Genomic DNA, 6078 nt, shown 5'->3' on the forward strand with positions numbered 1-6078 from the left:
ACCTCTGGAATTTAGTCATCTCTGGGGTGCAGGCAGAGGATGAGGCTGACTATTACTGCTATACATGGGACAGTAAGCAGAAGGCCTATCACAGTGAGACATCCACCAGGGGAACTGAGATGAAAACCTCCAGCCTCTTGGACTGTGCCCTGCTTCAGCAGTAGGGTTTGAAGGAAGAATGGAAGAAATAAATGCCAAAGAAGTTACAGAGGCATAGCAGGAGGAAGGATTCTGCCAGGGAAGGGGGCTTGTACCCTTGTATGGCTCAGACGATTCTCTGGTTCTGTCCCAAACCCTAAGCAAAGCAGGGCAGGGGAAGGTCACTGCTTTTGTGATTGAGTTCACTTGTTCACTGCCAGGAAAAAGGCTGCTCCTGGAAAGAAGGGAAGGAAAGCGACTGTCAAAGAAACATCCATCTTCCTGCAGGGCCTTCTGGTGCTCCATGCTAACAGGGAAAAGCTGGAAACATTCTGCCTTCCTACCACCTCGATGAGGCACCAGGAGGGCTTCTAGATCTCCCAGCACGTGGCGCATGGGACAGAGGCTTCCTAGGGTGTTTGGGAGCCTTGTCAAGAGGGAAGAGGAAGAGTGGGGAGCAGTACCTGGCAGTGATCAGGAAAGCTCTGGGGCTTTGAGAGAGAATTGGAGGGTTCCAGCCACAGACCTGTTTACCTCAGGTAGCCGAGCTCATCTGGATTCCCCACCATGGCCTGGGCCCCTCTGCTCCTCAAGGTGCTCGCTGCCAGAGCTGCTGGTGTCCCAGAGCGTTTCACTGCTTCCATGTCTGGTAACACAGTGTCCTTGACCATCGCTGGGGCCCTAGCAGAGGATGATGCTGGTTATTACTGTGCTGCTGGGGTTGGGGTGCTCGACCCAATGACGAGATTGGATGACGAACAGAGAAAAACACCCCATAGGTTGTGACGGGCTGGCAAATGTGTCTTACATACAACACTCTTGTTAATTCACCCCAGAATATTTGCCTCTTTCACAATGGCTGATATTCAACTTGTGATCCACTAAAACCCCCAGATCCTTCTCAGCAGTGCTATTGCCTAGCCCATTATTCCCTAGAGAGAGTGGGCACCGCAGGCTGTGAAAGGACAGAGGAATCAGCGGAGATGGAGAATCCTGAGCAAGAAAGGCCCCATGACTGGCTGCCTGCTGGGCCAGAGGATAGAATCCACATGGGGCCGTCTTTGCAGATATTATCATGTGTTGCATCTGCTGGATGAAAGTGTCTCCACTCTCAAAACTGAGGGGCCCTAAGCAAGCCCTGAAGCTCTGGGACAATATGTGGAAGTCAAGATGACAGGAATGGACAGATTCAGCTTCTCCTCTACCCAATGATCAGAAGTTTAATAAACTCCTTGTGACCGGGGTCCCACAGGAGCCACACTGAGGTTACTCAATTAGGGTAAACTGCAAAGACTGGGGCAGACAATCCCCAAAGTCGGTGGTTTTTCCAGTACTTAGATCCACCAAGCTAGCCTCAAAACAGCTTCTATAATACCTTACAGGTTACCCAGAAGCCAAAACAGAGTTCCCTTAAAGCAACCCAGCCTTAGGTCTCCACCCAGACATCCAAGTCAAATATGATGGGGGTTACTGAAAATCTTATTGATCATATAAGAAAGTTCTACCAATCTGAAGGGATCGGACACATTACCTCCCAGGTTAATGAATATTTCAGATCTTACCCCAATACAGCTTACAGCCAATTCTTATTAACTGAACTAAAATGTATTTCAAAAGAAAAGAGAGAGAGAGAGAGTATTGGTTAAAAGACCAGTATGCATAGAGACATGAGTGCAGTTCTGAGATCAGTTTTATAGTAGAGATGGTGAGCTCTGTAGTTACAAAGAGTTCTTTCAGAATTAGTCCATAGGTTATATAGTCCCATGTTCATATTCAGGGTGATCCAGGTGGGACTGGAAATCTCTGTCTTATGACTCAAGCTTCTCTTGCATAATGCATCAAACAGATCTGAGATGAAAGGATCAGGTCCCAAGAGTCTTTTTATGCAGTTTTCTAGCAGACTCTTTGACGATATAGTTCTCGGTGAACAATAGGCTTTTGAAGTAACCTTCTATTTCCTAAGCATCACTGGTAATTACTGTATGGATTAACATAAGGTAATTTATCCATTACGCAGTTTATCACAAACTTTGAAGAGACATATAGACAAGGACATTATTTCACCCAAGGTTCACCTAAATGTTAATATTCCCTTTTGATCTCTGAATCAATAGCCATAGTAATAGACAGGAACAGTCTGTTTACATGGCTAATATCTAACAAGATATAAGTAAACACACACAATTAGTTTCATCTCTAATTCTCTAAAAATACAGGATTGCATTTGAAAGTTCTAGCCCATCTAACATGGAATGGCCCTAATTACCATTTACATACTTTTCCAAAATGTTTCTAAAGGTTGACTCTGGGTCATTAAGCCTGCGAGATGCTTAATCCTTTCTGGCCATGTGTCATACCCCCTTTCCTTAGAATTGTGTGATGAGACCTGCCTCCCATTCACAACCACATGGTCCATGGTGACTTCCATGGACAATCACATCACATGCCCCTGGCAGCACCATCACCTGCTTACATGGATACCAGCACTGTGAAAAGAGCTCAGATATTGTTAGCCTCCTCTGATACAGTTTAGCAGCAGGACAGCAGGGGAGGAGCCAGGACCACGTGACCAAACCGCTCTCTGCAGATCACCAGCTAGTGCCCTACAGACTTGGAACCAGTGGGAACCCTGTGTGGTGGGCGGATACCCAAGCTTGTCCCCAGCCCGAACACGGAAATCTACACAGCAATGAAACAACCTCACAGCCTCAGCTCGGTGAGCTTGAGTTGGCTGGCACGGGGCAGCCGCGGGGTTTTCTTTGCTGTGCACACATACCCACAATGAGCTGATGGGAGAACCAGAAATTCGGACTTGGGACCATGCAGGTTTGGAACTCCCTTTGGTGTGTCTGGGACCCGTGTCCCCGTCACTGATGGGATAATCCGGCCCCAAGAGTTCCTGGCTCCCAAACCTGTGCTAACTCCTCCAGACCATGCAATAATCAACCTGGGGATTTGTTCATGCCACTAGATAAAACTTGATGGCAAAGAGAGCCGAAGACAGGGGTCTGTAAAGCACCTGGCACAATGGAACCATGGTCCTGTCTAGGTGTCTGGGTTTCACTGTAACATGTATAAGAATAATCTGGCATAATTTCATTAACCTCTGGAGAACGGAGTTCAAAGCGTGACCGATGTCAAAGTGAAAATCCGTTTGGTGGTTCCACCAGTGTCCCCTGTTATGCCCGGTACAAATGACTGGAAATGTTGACACAACAGAGGCTCAGGACTGGAAGAGCAAAGAGTTGCAGATTTCAGGGGGCTGGTAAAACTGGGAAGAGATTTGTGGCGAGAACAACAGAGGAGAGGGTTGCAACGGGAGAAGCAGGTTCTGAACATCCTCATGATGTGTCTTACTGCAGCCAGAGTGATCAGAGAGCACAGGGATATGGGGAGAGCAGAGAGCGGGACTCTGCCTGCTCTGTGTACTTAGCCCGTTGGAACAACCTCCCTTAGGTTGGCTCTGCCCCTTTATGACAGACCTCGGACTGGAGAGGCAGGAGCCTTGGAGTGAGCCATAGATTTGCATGAAGGGGCCGTTCTCCAGTGCTGGGGGTTAAAGAGAGAATCGGTGGGTTCCAGCCAGAGACCCGTTTGCCACGGGAAGCCAAGCTCGTCTGGATCCACCATGGCCTGGGCCCCTCTGCTCCTCACGCTGCTCATTTACTGCATTGGTAAGGGGGGTTGATCCGGTGAATGAAGCAAAATAAGAATTTATAACCAGCTGTCGCGCTGCTCTCTCTGCAGGCAGCACTGAGAACGGCGGTTCTGCTCCGTGCTAGGGGGAGTTCTGATCAGTTTCTTTCTCATGTTTCAGGTTTCAGTTCCCAGCAGCTCCAGTCGCTGAAGGCATCCGAGTTAGTGTCTCCTGGGGGGACCGTGACCCTCTCCTGCAGCCTGAGCAGTGGGGCCATCACTGATCACAACCACCCATTCTGGGTTCAACAGAGACTGGGGAATGTTCCTCGGCTGATCATGCACAGCACGAGTACCAGGACCTCGGGGATCCCAAGGCGTTTCACTGGCTCCAGATCGGGTAACACCATGTCCTTGACCGTCACGGGGGCCCTAGCGGAGGATGATGCTGATTATTACTGCCCTGTGTGGACAGGGAGTGCTGATCACAGGGACACTGTCAGATGGGGAAGTGATACAAAAACCTCCCTCGCCACCTGTGCCCTGCTGGAAGCTGTGCTGGCTGCAGAGCCCAGGGTATGAGTGAGGTCTATCAGAGAGCTGAGCATCGCTCCCTGTGAAATCCAGCTCCTCCCCCTCTGGATAGGGACAACTCTCTCCCCGTTCTCCGGATACACTGAGCAGGGGGACAATTGGTGCCTCTTACACTGACTGTGGGTCTGCTCCTGCTAGAACAGGTCAAAGCTTGCTGGGCACGTCAGTGTCGCTGCTTCTGGTTCAGAACCCGAGAGGGCATTGGACACGTAGATGAAGAGGAGAAAGAGATTTACTCACACCAGCTCCAGCCTACACCCAGTGCAGTCACTGTGAGCCGTTCCCTTGACTGCACGGACACCGGATTGGGCCCTTCATCTGTGCACGGGGCGTCATAGTGGCAAAGAGAAGTGTTCTGGGCACTGAGTGGGCGGCAAACATCTCCATGGCAAACATCTCCATGGCACACAAACACAGCCCAGGAACTGGGGCCTCCCTTCTGGGACTTACAATCAGAGTGGGACATCTGTCTGAAAGGTTAAAAACATCTGGCCTGAATTCCCAGGTCTAGACGTGTAGCTGCCCTGGAACCACTGGAATGAGGGTGCTTTATCCAGCTGAGAACGGACCCAGAGTGCCCAGTGATGTGAATGTTTTATTATTTAGTTGATTCTTTCCCCCCTATTGCAGGCACCTACAAAACCTAAACTCTTAGACCTAAATTATCGTGATAATGAATGAAATACACAATGAGCTGTCCAGGTAACCCCTGAGACTCTGATCCCATCCATCCATAGACAGGCACCAGCATGACCCCTCCTCCTGCCTCTCCAGCCCCCCAGTCTCCTCCCCAGCAGCCTGGGGAAAACCCCGTGGCTGGGGCTTCACAGCATTGCTGGGAGACAATTCTCCTTTCGGAGAGGCTCCAATGTTCACAGTGCAGGCGACAACTCTCTGTTGGAGAATGGAAACGTGTATAGACAAGGATTATTGCTTCCTTGTTTCCTTGTGCTCCCCTGGCATGGCCACCTGTCTGTGTGTCTCCACCTGGCATCTCTTGTCTGCTGCACAGAGTGTGCGTTCTTTGGGTCAGGGTCCGCCATGTTGTTCTGGGTTTGTACAGGGCCTGGCACAATGGGGTCCTGTTCATGCCAGAGGCTCTAAGGTGCTACCGCAATGCAGATAATCAATAATAATGTTCATGGCGTGAAGAGTCTCTCTTTTACTGCATTTCCTGCGCAGCTCTTGCACACGGCCACTGACAGAGCCCCAGGAGCGCAGCACCTGTGCTGTGGGCTGAGCCTATAACGGTTCCCCCTGGGAGGAATCTCAGCCCTGGTCTACTCTAGGAGTTTAGGTCGAATTTAGCAGCATTAAATCGATGTCAACCTGCACCCGTCCACACGATGAAGCCCTTTTTTTTACTTAAAGGTCTCTTAAAATCGATTTCCTTACTCCACCCCTGACAAGTGGATTAGCGCTTAAATCGGCCTTGCCGGGTCGAATTTGGGGTACTGTGGACGCAATTAGACGGTATTGGCCTCCGGCAGCTATCCCAGAGTGCTCTACTGTGACTGCTCTGGACAGCACTCTCAACTCAGATGCACTGGCCAGGTAGACAGGAAAAGGCCTGCAAACTTTTGAATTTCAATTTCCTGTTTGCATGGTCACTTGCAGCTTGCCACGCTGGCCAGAGCTCATCAGCAGAGGTGACCATGCAGAGCTCATCAGCAGAGGTGACCACGATGAAGTCCCAGAATCTCAAAAGAG

At 50.0% G+C, this 6078-nt stretch overlaps 1 pseudogene; it reads left to right on the forward strand.

The window, feature by feature from the left end:
* The first annotated feature begins 3665 nt into the window (after positions 1–3665).
* On the forward strand, positions 3666–4356 carry LOC140898875 (immunoglobulin lambda variable 8-61 pseudogene; annotated as a pseudogene).
* Positions 4357–6078: the final 1722 nt, after the last annotated feature.

The sequence above is a fragment of the Lepidochelys kempii genome, chromosome 15, assembly GCF_965140285.1.
Source record: "Lepidochelys kempii isolate rLepKem1 chromosome 15, rLepKem1.hap1, whole genome shotgun sequence".
Taxonomy (NCBI): Eukaryota; Metazoa; Chordata; order Testudines; family Cheloniidae; genus Lepidochelys; species Lepidochelys kempii.